Genomic DNA, 21,104 nt, shown 5'->3' on the forward strand with positions numbered 1-21,104 from the left:
CTTCCTTTAGCCTGACCTGGTGTGATCCCAACTACTCGAGCAGTAACCAAGAAAGTGTCGAACAAGTGTAGGCGGTCTCATTTACAGATGAGCTACTCTTTCCTAGAATTCCCCCAATAAACAGACGTCATAATTCGCCTCCACTACTGCCGACCTCACGTGCTTGTTACATTTCAGAAAGCTTTGAAGAGTTGCTCCTAGATACTTAACCGGCGTGACTGTCTCAAGCAAACACCACTAACACTATGTCAGAACATTGCAGGATCGTTTTTCCTACGCTGGGCTGACTTACACTTTTCTACATCTGAAAGATGTTGTCATTCATGACGGGAAATAGAAATTCTGTCCAGGTCGTCCTGTTTCCCCCTGCAGTCACTCGACGAGGAAACTTTCCCACACACTACAGCATCTTATCAGCGCTGTCTAAGACTGCATGCCGACTTATCTGTCAGATCGTTTACGTATACAGATAATAAGAGCTGCACTACCACACTTGCCGGGGGTACTCCTGGAGATACCCTGTCTCTGATAATCACTCGACGCCGAAGTCAGCGTACTGTGTTCTCTTCCTTAAGAAGTCTTCGAGCCACTCACATAATGGGAACCTATGCCATATGCTCGGACTTTTGTTAGTAGTCTGCACCGGGGTATTGCGACAAATGCTTTGCACAGATCTGGGAATATGTAATCTGTCAGTTGCCCTTTATCCATGGGTCGCAGCATATCGTGCGAGAAAAAGGCAAGCTGATTGTCGCCCCAGCGATGCATTCTAAATACGCGCTGTTTCCTGGTCAGAAGTTTTCCTGTCCCAGGGAAATGTATTATATTCGAAACTACAATATGCTAATCAATTCTGCAGCTAACTCACGTTAACGATTTTCATCTGTAATATTTGCAGGTCCATTCTTTTACGCTTCTTATATACAGGAGTCACCTGCGTTTTTTCTCAGTCGCTTGGGACTGCGAGAGAGATTTGCGATAAAAGGAAACTAAATAAGGGGTCAATGCAGTTGAGTACACCCTGTAAAACCGAAACGGGTTTCCACCCAGACCTGGCAATTTATTTGTTTTCAATTATTTCAGTTGCTTCTCCACGCCAGGAACGCCTGTTACTATGAGTCTGTACGATGGTCATACGTTGGTATATCCGCGCGATCCTCCTACGCGAATGATTTTTTATATGCAGAATTTGAAACTTTTTCATTCCTTTCGTTGTCGTCTACTGCACAGCAGACCGGTCACCGACTGACTCAACAGAAACCTTTGGCCTGCTTAGCGACTTTACTTAGAACCAGAATTTTTCCGGTTTTTCGGCAGGATCTTTCGCTAAGGTCTGACGGTGGTAACATATGCGTCGCGCATTTTTTTACAGTCGCACGAACCTTTAGTAACTTCTTTTGCAGACTAAGAGTGCAACTATCTTTGTTCCCTCGACATTTTCTGAACTATGTTGCCGAACCACGGCGTGTCTTTGCCGGTCTTACTCGGCACATACTTCTCCAGATCGCGATTAACAACCGAGTTAAACTTTGCGAATGACTCGTCTACGTCCGTCGTAGCGGAACTCTGTCCTTGTCTGTGAACGCTTCCCCACTCACAGTCAGCCTGGCTTCCTTTCTCTCATGCCGACAGCAACCTAATATGACCGGTGGAACAATACTACTTCGCCGGCCGATGTAGCCGAGCGGTTCTAGGTGCTTCAGTCCGGAATCCAGCTGCTGCTGCTACGGTCGCAGGTTGTAATCCTGCCTCGGGCATGGATGTGTGTGATGTCCTTAGGTTAGTTAGGTTTAAGTAGTTCTACGTCTAGGGCACTGATGACCTCCGATGTTAAGTTCCATAGTGCTTACAGCCATTTCAACCTTTTGAATAATACCTCGCTTCACATCGAAAGATGACGTGCCTACCAAGATGCACTCGATTTGTTTGTCGTGTAGAGGGATGTAGAAGCGCACAAACGAGAGAACCGTGCGATACACACGTCTACTTCCAGAACTCAGAAAGTGATATGCAGGGTGCCCCAGAAATGTCGCGACAAACTTCGAGGGGTTGCAGAAGGTGTGTTGAGGAACAAATCGAGGAAAGGAACCCGTGTCAGGAAACGTCATCCAACGACGCTACAGAGCGTAGAAGTTGTGGTGGCACCTGTCATTGGGCAACCCCTGTGGCAGCAAATGTGACTTTGTGTGCTGACGGGCCGTAGCCCGAACGACTCGCAGTGTTGTCTGTTATTCAGTGATCGCAACTGACTGCCACTATCGCTCGTGGAGGAGAGGGAGCCAACTGCTGCGTAGAAAGGCCTTGCGATGCTCTGTTGCCTCAGTGGATGACGGTCTCGGACCAAGTTTCTGCAAACGGAAACTCATGTCCTAAACTGTCACCCACCAAGGCAACAGAGCATTGCACCCATAGGAATCGAGTACTTTCTACACAGCAGTTAGCTCCATCTTCTGCACTGGCGATCGTGGCAGTCAGTCGCGATCACTGAATAACAGACAACATTGTGATGCGTTCCAGCTACGGAACACAACGTCACGTTTGCTGCTACAGAGGTGGCCTAGCGGTAGGCGCCACCGGCTACAACTTCGACACACTGTAGCGTTGTTGGATGACGTTTCTGTTCACAGATTCCTATCCTCTATTTGTTCCTCAACACAGTCTCTATAACCCCTCGAAGTTTATGGGAATATTTCTGGGACACCCTGTGTGTACAAGATTGTCGTAATATCACAATCTGGAAAAAAAATTCCTTGAGTTCTAGAACAAAAGGGCAGAAAACGTTTGTTCTGAAGAGCCATACTGATAAGAAGTGAATTTTAAACAGCTACATCACAATACTGTATGAATCAGCAGTGACAAAATTGATGTGAGACTGCCAATACTATTGAAACTGGTATCCAATCTTTCTTCCTGGCAGTGATCTTGCCACTTATTGAACGAATTTCTTTTAAACGATATATTCAAATTCGTGTTTCAAAATACTGAGTCGGCCTGAGTGTCTGCCATTAGTTCACGAGTTAAGCTTTCGGGAGCAGTCGGCTTACTTGAGAAACAACTAATCCAGAAAGACAGATTTCTCCTTTCCTTCTTAAATATTTCGTATTGGGATGCAACAACAACAGAGCCACACTACTCCCGCTATTTATCTGACTTCTGTGGTCCGTGCAAACACTTTTGGCCTGGAAATGTATTCCGTTCCTTCACAAGATTATCCAAGTCTTCCATGGATACATCTGCTACAAGGACTGTGTCGAGTACGCATTTGGTTCGAAATGAAACATATTTGCCCATCGTAACGTCCTGAGAGATTTGTGTAAATTTTTGTGTATCACTGAAACTACTCACCGTAGATAGTAACCGAATAAGCTTACTTAAGGCGGGTGCTGGTGCACCAGGTTCTCTGGCTCTTCAGTGTAGCTTCTCCTGCTCCTGCCGGATTACTCGACTGTCGAAGTCACTGAGCAGTAGGTTACGATACCGCACAGACCGTGCTCTGAACTAAGTTGGTGACGCGTTCTCCTCTTGTTACGAGATCCTAATCTTCGGGTCGATCCCACAATGCCATGTCTTGTAAGCTTACTTAAGACTTCCTAATTTTATATCTTTGATCAATGGATTATGTTTGGAATGTTTCGCCCACTCTCCCTACTGTTCTCTTCTATTGCAGCTCTCTTCGTGTCGTTTTGGGGCGAACCATTCAACAAAACATAATCGATATGGGCTTTCGAAGCCGAAGGTCCACTCGTCCACCCTTGACGATTGCAAAAGATTCTAGTCCAGGTAGAGAAGCATTCTCACAGCGAACAATAGCAAGCGTAAACCACCCACTGCCAGCTGCTCCAGTTGCGACACTGAGTCAAAAATTCACACGACAACCACGAAAGAATATATGTCCATTAAGAATAACAGATTGTGCAGTGCCATTTGTGCCAACTTAATTTTCGGGGCTAATTATATGTTTGTAGACTGACATCCGGTGGCAGCGATGACGATACACACGTCGACGAGGCATAGTGCCTCAATGCTGTTGCCGATAGAGCCCACAGCGGAATGATTCGCCTACAGACCCCCGATTACCAGATGTACATCTAGCGGTTCTCGGCTGACGCCACCGGTTACAGGAGTCAAGGATAACACTTTATTAATAATTATAATACAAAGAAATATCTCCAGTTACAGTTACATTCTCAGCAAGTACATCAAGTCCTTTAATCCATACATGTATTTTTTCAACATTACTAACTTTTCTTCAGGAGCGGGCATACAGAGTAAAAGGCATATCACTATACACAAAACTAGTTCTACTTTGGATCTTCGGGTCGATTCCACAATGCCATGTCTTGTAAGCGATGACATCTCGGTCGGCAAAAGATTCTAGTCCAGGTAGAGAAGCATTCTCACAGCGAACAGTAGCGAATGTAAACCACCCAATCTGTAATTCTGAATGGACCTATATTCTTCCGTGGTTGTCGAGTTAATTTCTCACTTGATGTTGCAACTGGAGCAGCTGGCAGTGGGTGGTTTACACTCGCTATTGTCCGCTGTGGAAATGCGTCGCTACCTGGACTTGAATCTTTCGCCGAACGAGATGTCATAGCTTACAAGACCTCAAGGATGCAACAATTGGTTGTCTAACATTTCAAGCAGTAACTTATCCGGAGGAAAGACAGGCTTTGTGTTACAGGTAGCGGGATAGACCAGACACTCGTCCAGGTACGTATACGTCTGCACAATTACTTATGAAAAACGCAGCAACAATTTCCTTGCTCGAAAAGACATAAGAGAGGGCAAGTTCACTGCCTATTATCCTGCCATGAGTTTTTACAGGGCATTATGCAGGTATATAAAATGGCATTGTTGGATTTCTTTCTCTGTCGGAAGAATAACTTGTAGTTTACCTCAATCAGTTACACCATTGCGTCTCTGTCTAGCAAATTCTGTGTAGCTGCTGCTTTTGATCTTGAAGTATACGTCGTTTGTTTATTGCTTCGGAAAAAAGAGGAAGGAGGGCAAAGATTTAACGTCCTGGCAACAGGAAACTCGTAGGAGATGGAGAACAGGTTCGGATGGCTATTTCGGCCTCGTTCTTTCCACAGTAACCATCCTGAAATCACGGGAACCCCTCGGCCCGGATGATCGGACAGGTGTCTGAACCCCCGTCCTCCGAGTGCGACTGCAGTGTGCCGACCCCCGCAATGGCTCACTGCAGCGGAACGCCCCGGGCTGTATGTGGGTTCTCTACGTATCAGCAGTAGTCCTGTGCTGTTGTCTGGTCAAAATTACTTCACGATTGACTGTTACGACGGAGTCAGTAGAATGGGAGCCATGTGTGTCCTTGCAGCCTATGTCCCGTTTCTAAATCGTTTTCACTGTTCTAGCAGTTATTATTTTACTCGCATTACTTGTCGACTATTCTGAAGGCACGGAAATGATCGAGAAAGGGGGGAGGGGCAAGCTAGGAAACATGGAAACTTGAAACTCTGAGGAAAAACATTGTGAGGATAAGCGGATTAACAATATACACTGATCACCCATGACTGATGACCACTGACCTACTAGCGTTATACAGGGTGTTACAAAAAGGTACGGACAAACTTTCAGGAAACATTCCTCACACACAAAGAAAGAAAATATGTTATGTGGACATGTGTCCAGAAACGCTTACTTTCCATGTTAGAGCTCATTTTATTACTTCTCTTCAAATCACATTAATCGTGGAATGTAAACACACAGCAACAGAACGTACAAGCGTGACTTCAAACACTTTGTCACAGATGGGTCAAATGTCTGTGAGCACTATGGGACTTAACATCTGCGGTCATCAGTCCCCTAGAGCTTAGAACTACTTAAACCTAACTAACCCAAGGACATCACACACATCCATGCCCGAGGCAGGATTCGAACCTGCGAGCGCAACGGTCTCGCGGTTACAGACTGAAGCGTCTAGAACCACACGGCCACACCGGCCGGCCTTTGTTACAGGAAATGTTCAAAATGTCCTCCGTTAGCGAGAATACATGCATCCACCCTCCGTCGTATGGAATCCCTGACGCTCTGATGCAGCCCTGGAGAATGGCGTATTGTACCACAGCCGTCCACAATACGAGCACGAAGAGTCTCTACATTTGGTACCGGGGCTGCGTAGACAAGAGCTTTCAAATGCTCCCATAAATGAAAGTCAAGAGAGTTGAGGTCAGGAGAGCATGGAGGCCACGGAATTGGTCCGCCTCTACCAATCAATTTATCACCGAATCTGTTGTTGAGAAGCGTACGAACACTTCGACTGAAACGTGCAGGAGCTCCATCGTCCATGAACCACATGTTGTGTCGTACTTGTAAAGGCACATGTTCTAGCAGCACAGGTAGAGTATCCCGTATGAAATCATGATAACGTGCTACATTGAGCGTAGGTGGAAGAACATGGGGCCCAATCAAGACATCACCAACAATGCCTGCCCAAACGTTTACAGAAAATCTGTGTTGATGACGTGATTGCAGAATTGCGTGCGGATTCTCGTCAGCCCACACATGTTGATTGTGAAAATTTATAATTTGTTAAGGTTGGAATGAAGCCTCATCCGCAAAGAGAACATTTGCACTGAAATGAGGATTGACACATTGTTGGATGAACCATTCGCAGAAGTGTACCCGTGGAGGCCAATCAGCTGCTGAGACTGCCTGTACACGCTGTACATGGTACGGAAACAACTGGTTCTCCCGTAGCACTCTCCATACAGTGACGTGGTCAACGTTTCCTTGTACAGCAGCAACTTCTCCGACGCTGACATTAGGGTTATCGTCAACTCCACGAAGAATTGCCTCGTCCATTGCAGGTGTCGTCGTCGTTCTAGGTCTTCCCCAGTCGCGAGTCATAGGCTGGAATGTTCCTTGCTCCCTAACATGCCGATCAATTGCTTCGAACGTCTTCCTGTCGGGACACCTTCGTTCTGGAAACCTGTCTCGATACAAACGTACCGCGCCACGGCTATTGCCCCGTGCTAATCCATACATCAAATGGACATCTGCCAACTCCGCATTTGTAAACATTGCACTGACTGCAAAACCACGTTCGTGATGAACACTAACCTGTTGATGCTACGTACTGATGTGCTTGATGCTAGTACTGTAGAGCAATGAGTCGCATGTCAACACAAGCACCGAAGTCAACATTATCTTCATTCAATTGGGCCAACTGGCGGTGAAGTGACGAAACTAAAATGAGCTCTAACATGGAAATTAAGCGTTTCCGGACACGTGTCAACGTAATATCTTTTCTTTATTTGTGTGTGGGGAATGATTCCTGAAAGTTTGGCCGTACCTTTTTGTAACACCTTGTATAAACCTGTCCAAGCGACAGAAGCTTCACATAGCGAGGAATGACTACCAGTCAGACTCAGGCACGGTGCCTGTGGCATCAGTGAGCGTGCTGTCCGTGTGTAGAATGGGGAAGGCGCGCGGTCTGGGCAGATTGTCATGGCTCTGAGGCTCGCGGAAACTGCACGACTGGTCGGGTCTTCGGGGAGTGCTGTGGCGAGTGTCCTTAGCACGTGGAGAAACCAAAGTGAAACCATGTCCAGACGTCGTTGGGTTGGATGGCCACCCCTCATTACAGATGCTGGACAGACTGGTAAAGCAGGACAGGCGGCGAACTGTGGTGGAGCTAGCACCAGACTTAAATGCTGGGCGGAGTACAAGTGTCTCTGAACACGCAGTACAGCCAACACTCCTGCCTATGCGTCTCCACAGGCGACGACCCGTACGTGTGGCACTGTTAACACCACGACAACGGCAACTGCTGCTGAAATGCGCACTGGACATCGGCGCAGTGGCAGAGCGTTGCTCGATCTGACGAATCCCGACAGCTTCTTCATCGTGCCGATGGGAGGGCGTGAATCCGCCGTCTTCCAGGGGATCGGCTCCTTGACACCTGTACTGTGGGACGGAGACAAGCTGGCGGCTGCTCCATTATGCTCTGGGGAACATTACCGTGGACATCCACTGGTCCAGTGGAGCTCGTGCAAGCTGTACTGTACACTGGTTGCAGACCACGTACAGCCGTTCACGACGATAATCTTTCCCGGCGGCAGTGGCATTTTTCAACAAGATAATGCGCGGTGTCACAAAGCCAGGAGTATGATGGAGTGATTCGAGGAACACAGTGGCGAGTTCTAATCGATGTGCTCGTCAGGTCAGAACTCGATCGAACACATCTGGGATGTGATTGAACGTGGATTAGCAGTTCGTCGGCACAGCCCCAGAATTTACGAAAATTTGGCTCTGTGTGTGAGTGTGCGCGTGTGTGCGATCGTGAGTGCGCGCGTGTTCGTGTGTGCGCGTGTGTTTGTGTGTGAGCGTGTGTTTGTGTGTGCGCGTGTGTTTGTGTGTGCGCGTGTGTTTGTGTGTCCGCATGTGTTTGTGTGTGCGCGCGTGTTTGTGTGTGCGCGCGTGTTTGTGTGTGCGCGTGTGTTTCTGTGCGCGAGTGTGTGCGTGTCCCTGCAGCGAACTACCAAGCCCTCGTTGCTTCCATTCCACGACTCGTCGCCGCTTTTATCTGTGCCAGAGGTGGACGTACCGGCTATTAGGTAGGTGGTCATAATGCCCTGGGTAATCAATTGCTGAAGATGCGATTCATCATCGTGTTTTAAGATTATTACCGCAGAAAGGAACATCGATAATCAGTATATTATTGATCGCCCTTAAGCAATCAGGAGTTTCTCAAGGCAGTCGCAGATCGTTTTCACAGTTTTGCACGACCTAGGATTTCACATGGATGTTGCTGTGGCTCTGAGCAGTATGGGACTTAACATCTTAGGTCATCAGTCCCCTAGAACTTAGAACTATTTAAACCTAACTAACCTAAGGACATCACACACACCCATGCCCGGGGCAGGATTCGAACCTGCGACCGTAGTAGTCCCGCGGTTCCGGACTGCAGCGCCTAGAACCGCACGGCCACCGCGGCCGGCGATGTTGCTGTGGCTGTAAGGTGTTGATGAGAAAGGGAGGATGTACCTGAAATGCGATGATGACTTTTAAGGCAGAACCGTGACGTGAATATCGACGATATAGTGTGATTTGATGAAACGTGCATCAGTTGTGGTCGCGCTGTCAAATAAGGGCGGACGGACGAGACAAGTAAAGGAAGAACGACAGCGCATTCCAGCAGGGGGCAACGAGTTATTCTTTGTCAAGTAGACACCCCGCAAGGTCTGCTTTCAGTTTGTCTCTTCTGCTTTTTAAATCAAAAGAGAAAGGAGATGATCGGGAAGAAATGAACCATGTTACGTGCGCAGACCGGTTCGTAGAATCACTTATTCAGATTCTGGGAAAACTGTCAACAATTGTTCTAGATAATGGTGCTTACCATTCAGTAGTTGTTGAGAAGGCACCCGGCATGGCGACGCGAAATGGGGACATGATTTATTGGCGTCAGCTTCGTAAAATGTGCCATTGTTGGCCGGGAAACCCCATCCAGGGGAGTTCAGCCGCCCAGAGCAAGCCTTATTTCAGCCGACGCCACATTGGGCGACTTGCGTGCCGGTGAGGAGAATGAAATGATGGCACAACCCAACACCCAGTCCACGAGCAGAGAAAATCTCCAACCCGGCCGGTAATCGAAGCGATAACCTTAAAAGTGTGGAACTTACGGAACTAACCTCTCTGAATAAACGACAGTTTCACATATACGAAATGTAGGAACTGACAAAAACGTATGGGGGTGCAATCGTTAGACTGCCATCTTCCCACAGTCATTTGATCCCAGCACAGTTGGGCTAAAACTGAAGGTTACGTTCCCAGAAATAATAATAATTTTACCGCTTCTGCAGTCGAAGGCGACAAAAATACGTAGAGCAGCATGAATAGCGCGAGGCACAAGAACATGTTTCGCAAGAACTCAGTGGGGTAGATCATCATTTTATTAAATAGCAGCAGTGACAATTACTGCCATATTTCAAGTACCTTTCATAGTGAGGAGAACAATACCTGTGGAATTGCATTATCACCATAGAAATGAAGTGTAGATGGATTTAGCTGCTTGCATTAATGTCACTGTATACAAAAGTAAGCAGCTATATAGGAGAATTCTAGTGTCTTTAATATTGGACGTTTTAATAACAAGGCCATATCAGAGGCGAACTCTAGATGAAGTTCGTCCCTGGAATCCGGCAACTATCACACAAAACAAGTTTCGCAGGGCATGAATATTGCCTTTTTGTTATGTGAGTATCAAAACTTTTAAGAGATTAGTTATAAACCCAGCGATCCGCTTCTCGTAGCCTAACCGTACAGTCGATTCGCCAGCGGGCCATCGTGCGTCGTATTTAAGCTAACATTATCTCGTGTTAGAAAACTCTGCCAGAGTTCCGGTTTGAGGCAGATGGAATTGCGATGTATCCTTAATGTTTCATCCGCTTAATGTGCTCACCCAACTGCAATAACAAAAAAAGTTCCCCCCTTGTCGAAAATTCGGTAACGTTTTGAGAAAATGCCCTTCGTATAGTGTCTGTATACAGTATTAATAATTTTGCTGCCGCAAATGAAACTGAAATGAAAACGTAATACAGCTCTCATATATCACAGTGATGCCAGTTCGATAGCAGTGAGTAGTCTGCCTGTTTGAGGACCTGAATGAAATTTAAGACTACGCGTCTGCTCCGTGCTGGACATTAGAACTCGGCTCCACGCCTCCACGTGCTCCTGTTGAGCTGTCAATCGTAACGCAATTTTGAACTGACTCTACTTCCTCGCTCTGTGTCATTGTCTGTCCCAGCCAGCAAGACTCCTCAATACAAGGCCAGTGTAAGGAGTGGACAGCTGGAGCGGTTACTCGCGGTAAATGTGGGAGGCTCCCACGCGGCCGTTGTAGCCGTGAGTTACCCAGTGCGCGGGCTGTACACTGGAAATCAGCAGTTCGTCTCCTTGGCAGTCGCTAGTCGTTACCGGAGGGTTGTTCAATTCCGGAAAGTGGCCAGTCGCGCAGTAAACAAGACTGCGTCTCCCGTCTTCCCTCGACGGAACCTCCGCCACCTTACGTAACGGGGGCACAGACGGCGGCCGCTGTGTACCCCTGCGTTCTCGACAACCCGCAGTGACGTAACACGGGCGCCTCTCCGGGCAGATCCACGTCAGAGGAGAATGGCGCGCATGTTTACCCGGCTGGAAAGGCGTCTGAAAATGGAACCTACTATTACTTCACTGCTCACTCAACTGAATTCGTTCTTGAGTTGCGAGCAATACATAATACTGCCCGTCCTCAAGGAAAACATATCATTTCAAAGAAGCCGCCTTCAGTCTTCTGAATTAAATATTGACTCGTCGTCAAATATCGGTATGTCGTCTGCAGGACACAGCATTAACAACAGTTGTGCTAAGGTGTACTGCTTCAGTTCGTTCCGCCGCGCGGAGTGGTTCTATTCATCGTCCACGACCGGTGGTTAAAGTGTATTTTATAATTTCATAGATTACATAAAAATTACGTGTTATGTAATACATACATCTTTTCAGGTAACAAAACGGCATATCAGCTTACTTCACTATTTCGATAAACAGCAGAAGAAATACTTGTAAAAAGGCAAGATTTTTTTTTTTTTTGTTATTACACATGCAAAGGAAGGCGGCACGGCACACACCAGTGGCCATTTTCCGCCTTTTTTTGAACCAAGGTAAAAGCGCAGGTTCATTGTCATGGAAGGCAGACCGACTTAACAACCGACTGAAGCCCGCGCTCCATAATGGAGTGTCTGGTGTCACGTTTCGTAAAGAGAATGTGATAACTTCTACAGTATTATTTCAGTGAAACAGGGTGGCGCACGAAAAATCGTCCCCGAGTACTGGACTGCTCACTGTCTTGCACCAATCGTCATCTACCGTTTCGAAGTTGTCGTTTGCATTAGCTCATTTGTTATTGCTTCACTGCCTAATGTCCGCCCCCGGTACCTGAGTAGTGAGGGCGACACAATGTGAATCCTAAGGGCCCGGGTTCATTTCCCGTCTGGGTCGGAGACTTTCTCCGCTCGGGGCTGGGTTTTGTGTTGTTTTAATCATCATCATTTCATCCCCATCGACGCGCAAGTCGCCGAAGTGGCATCAAATCGAAAGACTTGCACCCGGCGGACGGTGTACCCGACGGGAGGCCCTTGTCACGCGACACTGCCTAATTATTACATGTTTATTTATTCTGCTCGTAGCGGTCAACAAATCGTGCCTAACTGGAGAGCAGTTGTTCTCGGGGCCGGTTTTTCGTGTGCCACCTTATTCACGGTGGTCAGCCACGTAACGCTAGAGTTGGCTAAACCAGAAGTTTTGCACAATCACGAAAATTACAAGTGTGTGAAAATTCTGTTATGAATAAAAACTCTGTAGTCCAGGGGGGATGCAAGTGCCCCCTATTGGCGCCTTCCATCTTCAGTTCTTATGCTCCTAATTTTCAATTTTTCATAGGAACCATTTACGAAGCACAAATGAACGGTGAACGAGTAAAAATGAACGGTTCCCAAAAAAGAGCGACCACCAGTGAACTACTTCGCAAGGATGAACGAATATAGCCGTGGTTGGCGGGAGGGAATTAATTGATCGATTTAATTATTTTCTATATCAATGTCGTATCAAAATTGCACTCATGCCCCATTACCCTAGTACTCGTGGACATTGATCCTAATGTTTTTGCTTACCAGTGTATATTTGGCGCTGATTTTCTAGCACATTTCGAGTTGGTGGTCGATTTACAGAGAGAACGTTTGTCAAATCTGACAGACACTAAAGGGTATATAACTTGTGAGAAGGGCAGACGATTAGCAACACCATAACTGAGGAACTACACAATAAAGACAGAAATCAGAAACTTTCAGACAACGAGGCAATAGTAACAATGGACGCTTCAAAAAACTGGCCTACTTCAAAGAAATTAAACATAGTACGATACACTAGATCCGTACCCACGCCGGAACAAGTGGTTTCAGGATCAGCACGGAGAATTGCAACAGGGAGGCTGACAAGAACGATGGTGGTTTTGAAGAAATGTTAACAGTCGGCAGTTATTCACCGGTCAGACAGCTTATGTATGGTCTTCGCCCCTACACTCAGTACGTAAGAGGGATGGATTTCGTAGGATGTGTGGGGATGACAGGGTATTAGACTCGAGTACCATCGCACATAGATACACAGTACATAACTTACACGATTTCACATATGCACTGGCTAGTGCGAAAATGTTTAGCGTTCTCGACTGCAAGAAAGCGTACGACAAGATACCAGTAGCTTCGGAGACAGCAGCGATTACGCCGTTCGGGTTTCGATTTATGCCTTTCGGTGTGAAGAACGCAGCAGAAAGTTGGCAGCATTTTTTTCGATGAAGTGATAAAGGGACTGACACTTTGTTTAGCTTATCTGAGTGACATTTTGGAGTTATGTACACTGAAGGTGGAGGGAGGAGAAGGGAAAGGAAAGGAGAGTATTACATGATGTCTGCTGCATCGGGACTTTATGCGAAATCAGCGACGACGAGTGCCGGTGCCGGACTGGGATTCGAAGTCAGGATCTCGTGCTTACTCGGCGGCTGCTTGACCACGGCGCCACCGGGACACTCAGTGTTTTCATCGCAGACGAGCTGACTGTCACGGCCTGCCACTCGCACCTAACGCCAGCCAGCCGCACTCCCTCCTCGTGTCCTGCACGCTCGCTACTTTCAGGTCCCTGCAGCAGGTCCGACGTGACTGTCATCTGCACTGAAGGCGCTCGAGCCATTCCCCATAGAAGAGAATCAGTTACATGGACGTCCGAAACAACAGACACCAAGCATTCGTATAACATTTTGGTGTTCTATCCGGATACTCAGATGCACGAACAGCACCTGTGCTAAGTTCGCAGGCGACTCTTGGACCATGGAGTCGTATTAAACAACAATAAATGCGTCATGCACAATATGCAGTCCTGCATATTGGCGGAAACTGCACACCGCTGGGCAGCACGCACGTTGAGAACACCGTGCGGTTGTTCGCAGATGGTGCTGTAACTTACCGTCTAGTAAGGTCATCCGAAGACCAGTATCAGTTGCAAAGCGATTTAGAAAACATTGCTGTATGGTGTGGCAGGTGGCAGTTGAAGCTAAATAACGAAAAGTGTGAGATGATCCACATGAGTTCCAAAAGAAATCCGTTGGAATTCGATTACTCGATAAATAGTACAATTCCCGAGGCTGTCAGTTCAACTAAGTACCTGGGTGTTAAAATTACGAACAACTTCAGTTGGAAAGACCACATAGATAATATTGTGGGGAAGGCGTGCCAAAGGTTGCATTTCATTGGCAGGACACTTAGAAGGTGCAACAAGTCCACTAAAGAGACAGCTTACACCTCACTCGTTCGTCCTCTGTTAGAATATTGCTGCTCGGTGTGGGATCCTTACCAGGTGGGATTGACGGAGGACATCGAAAGGGTGCAAAAAATGGCAGCTCGTTTCGTATTATCACGTAATATGGGAGAGAGTGTGGCAGATATGATACGCGAGTTGGGATGGAAGTAATTAAAGCAAAGACGTTTTTCGTCGCGGCGAGATCTATTTACGAAATTTCAGTCACCAATTTCCTCTTCCGAACGCGAAAATATTTTGTTGAGCCCAACCTACATAGGTAGGAATGATCATCAAAATAAAATAAGAGAAATCAGAGCTCGAACAGAAAGGTTTAGGTGTTTGTTTTTTTCGGCTGTTCGAGAGTGGAATGGTATAGAGATAGTATGATTGTGGTTCGATGAACCCTCTACCAAGCACTTAAATTTGAATTGCAGAGTAATCATGTAGATGTAGATGAACCAAGTCACTTTTGTCGGGCATTGTGTATCGTCAGAAGGTGTTCTGCCACTGCCGAAGCCGGCAAACTACCGAGAGCTGAGTCGATGTAAAGAGCGTAAAAAAAAATTTTATCGACCTCATTTGCCAGCAACGGTTACGGTGCAGACACCACTCACCTACGCGACAGTCCTACAGTGGTGGCCGGTGTTCTCAAGGTGCGGCTGCTGGCCCAGTGCATGTTATGTCTTCCCAATTACTATAAATTTCATACTCCATTTTAAAATCTCGAAAGCGGTCGTGGTTTAAATCTGGTTTAAACGGATCTCTCTACATTAATTATAAAGCAAAGTGTGCTGATAACGGAAATTTTCACGCTACCTCTGCCTACATTCTCACACGTTCATGTGGACCTGGTCAGAGATCTTCCACAGTCAAGAGTGTTTCAAGTATTTATTTACGGCTATAGATCGGTCTACAAGGTGGGCAGACGCAGCTCCAGTAGCCGATTATCGGACAAAACTACAACAAAGACGTTTCTGCGTACGTGGGTCGCACATTTTGGATTCCGTCTCCAAGTTGCGGCTGATCAAGGGCGTCAGTTTGATTCCGGGCTGTTCCTAGAGCTGGCCAAAATGTGCTGTTTCCAACACCACCACATGGCTAGTAATGATGTGGTGGAACGATGGCACAGAATTCTGAAAGCGGCAGCGATGCGTCACCAAGAGGGGCGGACGGAAGCGTTACCACTGGTGTCCTTACGCATACGAGGAGCTCACAAACCCCACAGTGGTACGTCTGCGGCTGTCACGGTTTACGGCGAACCGCTGCAATCGACCTTCAGTACGAACCCTCAGAGCCGTACTCAGAGCACCTCAGGCACCAGGAGCAGCAGCTAAAACGTCACTACACTTGTGTACGTTGCCCATCGTCTGCCGCCATGGCACCCGTAAAGTGTTTGTACAGAAAGATTGCGCCCACGTTATGTTACGAACATATTCTGCCAACACGTCCTGACAGCCACCGTATACCGGCTCTTTTCAGGTGCTCGGTAGAGAGAAGCACAGCGTGGACAGATTGTACAAATGGCTCTGAGAACTATGGGACTTAACATCGGAGGTCATCAGTCCCCTAGAACTTTTAACTACTTAAACCTAATTAACCTAACGACACCACACACCTCCATGCCCGAGGCAGGATTCGAACCTGCGACCGTAGCGGTCGCGCGCTTCCAGATTGAAGCGCCTAGAACCGCTCGGCCACACCGGCCGGCCGGACAGATTGTACAACTGCATTTCGACGAAGGTACGAGCCAAGCGAGCGTGGGTTTTACCCGCGCCGACCTCAGACGTCACGCCCTATGCATCAAGACACAGAGCGAACGCAGAACGAACTGGAAGGATGCGTAACACGCCGTCCGAGACAGCAGCACTACTGACATGCGCATCGACACCGCAAACAGCAGCGTCGCCGCTCCCGAGACGCCCGCGACGCACGTAAGCGCTGGTCGCCTGATTAAATTCAAATATCAGGACATCCCAGGGGCTCCGCAATTTTAACGGCGACTGCGTCGCAGCGGTATACTTTCATGCACTTGCGCGACGCGATGCCAGAGTGTTTGAATTTTTTAAAATCTTTGTCTGCATGTTATATAATTTTTTAGCGTTGGTTGATTCTTCATCTACATCTACATCTACATGGATCCTCTGCAAATCACATTTAATTGCCTGGAAGAGGAACCACCTTCACAATAATTCTCCGCTATTCCAATCTCGTACAGCGCGCGGAAAAAACGAACACCTATATCTTTCCGTGCTAGCTCTGTTTTCACTTATTTTACTATGATAATCGCTTCTCTTTATGTAGGCCGGCGTCAATAAAATATTTTCGCATTCGGACGAGAAAGTTGCCAAATGAAATTTCGTGAAAAAGATTCCGCTACAACGAAAAACGCCTTTGTTTTAACGACGTCTGTTCCAAATCCTGTATCATATCAGTGACACTCTCTCTCCTTTTTCGCGATAGTACAAAAATGTGCTGCCCTTCTGTCAACTTTCTCGATGTACTCCGTCAATCCTATCTGTAAACGATCCACACCGCGCAGAAGTGTTCTAAAAATAGGACGGACAAGCGTAGTGTAAACAGTGACTTTAGTAGATTTGTTACACTTTCTAAGTGTCCTGCGAATAAAACACAGTCTTTGGTTAGGGTTTTGCAAAAAAATTTATATGTGCTCCTTCCAATTTAACTTATTCATAATTGTAATTCCTAGGTATTTAGTTGAATTTTGGGCCTTTGGATGTGACTGATTTATCGTCTACCCGAAGTTTAACGGATTCTTTTTAGCAATCGTGTGGATGATCTCACACTTTTCGTTAAGTAATTTGGCAAGATTTGAGCTAATTAACAGCTTCGTTCATTCCAGAATGAGTTTTTCACTCTGCAGTGGAGTGTGCGCTGTTATGAAACTTCCTGGCTGATTAAAACTGTGTGCTCGACCGAGACTCGAACTCGGGTCCTTTGCCTTTCGCGGGCAACTGCTCTACCAACTGAGCTACCCAAGCGCGACTCACTCCCCGTACTTCTGCCAGTACCTCGTCTGCTACCTTCCAAACCTTACAGACGTTCTCCTGCTAACCCTGCAGAACTAGCACTCCTAAAAGAAAGGATATTGCGGAGACATGGCTTAGCCACAGCCTTGGGATCTTCCCAGAATGAGATTTTCACTCTGTAGCGGAGTGTGCAGATTAAAACTGTGAGCCGTGCTTGGGTAGCTCAGTTGGTAGAGCACTTGCCCGCGGAAGGCAAAGGTCCCGAGTTCGAGTCTCGGTCCGGCACACAGTGTTAATCTGCCAGGAAGTTTCAGCGACGTTCACTCATTATACGCTACACGTATTCTGTTTATGCGGTGTAGGTCCGTGCCCACATATGCACAACGTACAAATGTACACGTACTGCTGCTTCGCGTGTCTAAAACGCGATTTTGTAATTGTCTTTACCGCAACGTCTGTTCATAGCTCTGTAGGCGGCTACTTTTTTCTCCTACAGTCGTTTGCGCTTCGCAGTCGAAAGCTCTGGCAGGCGTCGCTGATTGGACTGTGAAAGAAAATATTTACTAAAACTTCATAGGTATTGCTGCATTTTTCAAGCATATCAGAGATTATGACGTCATATCTCTTGCACTTTAAGTTATACTGTGGTATATTTGTCTAGGTGCAGTCAGCGAAATATGTGAATACTGCCTGCGAGATATGTTGCAAATACAACCAGTAGCAAAGAAGCAATAAATTTAAACGCCATGGGTGGTGCGACTGTTTATGACGCATTCAGTTGTTTATGACGTCATATCGTCTGAAATATGATGTGGAGGCGGTTCTTACTCCCTTAGTGATTGTCACCTGACAGTAAGTGATACGTGTACCAAGTTTGGCTGAAATCGTTCCGGTGATGAAGGAGCAGATGTGGAAAACACACACACACATTTTTATAATATGTAAGGATGTTTAAATATGAGGTGAATTTTGTAGGTTTCTTTAAATTCTTTTTCACAGCTACACCTTTCGGCTATGTTAGCCAGTTCTTCTCAAAATCAGAATTAAATGAAATTTTGAAATTATCAACTTTTTATCTCAACTATTATTAAAAGAAGGAGTTTTGTAAATTTTTTCTCGAGACATAAAATTAAACATTCACAGTTATAAACTGGAAAAAAGTTCGTAAAATCATCAAATTAAGAGCAGTTGAGGTGTAACAATTTCGTTTCGTTAGATGACGTTATAGCTAATTTTCTGACTAAATCGTAAGTTCCACTTTCCTCGTGTTGATACTTTTTCGGAAGAGGTATATACAATAATTCGACGGTAGTAGTGGAACCGGTAATTTAGAAACCGCATGTTGGCGACACTGCAATTCTTTGCACTGAGTTAGTGTTGCTGGATAATTTGCCTTTAAAACCAGGTTCAGGCCGCACGGGGCGAGTGCAGCACACGACGTGTGAGGCGAGTCGAAGCTGTGGTTTCCCTGGAGGAAAGCGTTTGGTGGTTCCCCGCATGTCTGTGTCTGCCCCCTGCGAGTTCGGCGACCTTGACTCTCAGCGATTGCGCCGGACGCGACCTGTCCGAGACAAGAGACGCCACGCGACTTGACAAGCCGACAGCCCCAGAGTAAAGGGAAACAGAAGCTGGTGGCGGCACGGCGGTGTTCGTGTGTGCAGGTGTGACGTGACTTCCGTGCCTACTTGTTGCGCACAGTCTCATTTCAACAGATACTCCAACAAGCATCTCGTCTTCGAGAACTTCTGCATACTTTCACCTAATTCCCAGACGACGCGAAAGCTTCGCTATTCCATTTCCCAAACTACGCGATACGTATCACTTAAAACTGCCATCGACGTGAGTCGAGTTCTACAATACCTTGTTTGGAGTACATATCGTACACGCGTGACAGAAAACGGAATGTGGGGACCTGTTGTTACAACAGTCTAATGTTGTTATAGCGCTTTGCAGACATAATAGAGATGGTTGTGCGTGGTTGCATTCAGTTTGAAAACAGGTTTCATGCAGTTCTCCTCGCTACTCTGTAGTGTGCAAAGTTCTTCATCTCTGAATAACTACCGGAGCCTACATTTACTTGAACGCGCTTGATGCTTAGACAAATTGACAATGGTCGAATGAAAGGCACCGTTGTGCTTGCGAACCGGTATTCGAAACTTCTCTCTGCCACATATTTTACTGCGACTTGTCAAGTAAATGAATACAATGAGAAATACATGTTGTGCTCGGTAGGGATTCTTTTTCACAGGAAAGCATGTCCGGAGAGGTAGCACCTGCGTGCCACGTAAGAAAATATGGTGATCGAAGTGTTCCGCTCCATCGTCTCCTGGGTGACAGAGCAGCAATAATTTGCTCTAACCTTCATAATTACTCCATTTCAAACTAACTAACAAATATGGCAGTAACACCTAATTCTGACAAAACACACTTATTCATTTTTCTTACAAGCATCAGCAATTCAACAAATTAAATTCTGATTTAAGTACCACGTCTCCTCCCCCCCCCCCCCCCCAGACACACACACACGCGCAACGAAGTGTGCTTTAGACACTAAGGTTAAACATAACGGGTGATTCAGCTGTCCCTAACGCTGTCGCTTTATTCAACCTGCAAGGGTTATATCGGCCTTCAGAAACCACCCGCGAGATTTCCATATTTTCGCTCTCGCTATACGCAAGCTATTAGCAGTATAGAATAAATGTGCAGAACATTTTCACCCCCCACACTCATCCCTCACCAGTCCGGATTACTAATATGTTGTTCGCGGCATTCCCTCCTACCACCGGGTAAAAATTTCCGACTACACGAACAATTCCCGATATTCGATGTAACTTGGTCTCTACTGACTGGCATTTACGTCATTGTTAATTTGAACGTGCCTGTGGCAGTAATGAAAGAACAACAACTTTGTACACGTTACGCTTAAACTAACTTCGTTCCGAATTCGATCCGAACTTGATACGAGCTCATTAGTTTCGTAGTCAGAAGGACTGAGGAATGCAACGATGTAACTGTTTAGTGTAGGTTCTCCTTGGCACGCACTCCTACCACTGTACGAAAATTTGCGACTGTGCGAATTATTTCCCACATTCAGCCATTCTTGGTCTTCATTGACTGGCCTTGTTACGGCACTGGCTTAGACGAGCATTTACAAATTGTAAAATTTATACAACCATCAGTTTTACAATTTGCAAACGCTCGTCCAAGCCGGTGCCGTAACAAGGCCAGTCAATGAAGACCAAGAATGGCTGAATGTGGGAAATAATTCGCACAGTCGCAAATTTTCGTAGAGTGGTAGGAGGGAGCGCCATGGACAACGTACTACAAATACGGACTGGGGGAGAGGGGGCGGGGCTGAGCGTGGAAGCGGGGGTGCGTTTGAAGGTCACTTTTGAACGATTTTCTTGAATAACTCGAAAAGAGCGGCCTCTAGCGAAAACGTATCCCAATACAAAATTTAACTACATTAAATTCCCTACAGAAATGTACTTTTCATTTTTACTCTAGGACTAATAGCTTGGGCGTAGTGAACGAGAGAGTACGAAAATCTCGCGCTTACCTTCTGAAGGCCAGATATAACATCGTGGGTCGCGTGAAAAGACATAGGTATGGGCAACTGACTCACCCTATACATCCTTCTAAAATCGGATGCTTCTTTTGAAAACAGAAAATTTTCTTATCGTGTGCGGAAGTTATAATTTGCGACAAGTTTCAGTCATTATTCATACAGAAGATACAGTCTTGTCAAATCGGATGAATTGACTAAAA

At 46.4% G+C, this 21,104-nt stretch overlaps 2 non-coding genes across 2 annotated transcripts; one reads left to right on the top strand and one right to left on the bottom strand.

Moving 5' to 3' along the window:
* Positions 1–17,275: 17,275 nt before the first annotated feature.
* Positions 17,276–17,348, bottom strand: Trnas-cga (transfer RNA serine (anticodon CGA)). The gene has a single exon. It is a non-coding gene; the product is annotated as a tRNA-Ser (tRNA).
* A 199-nt stretch (positions 17,349–17,547) lies between these two features.
* Positions 17,548–17,622, top strand: Trnap-cgg (transfer RNA proline (anticodon CGG)). Its single transcript has one exon. It is a non-coding gene; the product is annotated as a tRNA-Pro (tRNA).
* The last annotated feature ends 3,482 nt before the right edge of the window (positions 17,623–21,104 follow it).

This window comes from Schistocerca gregaria, chromosome 8 (genome assembly GCF_023897955.1).
Source record: "Schistocerca gregaria isolate iqSchGreg1 chromosome 8, iqSchGreg1.2, whole genome shotgun sequence".
NCBI lineage: Eukaryota > Metazoa > Arthropoda > Insecta > Orthoptera > Acrididae > Schistocerca > Schistocerca gregaria.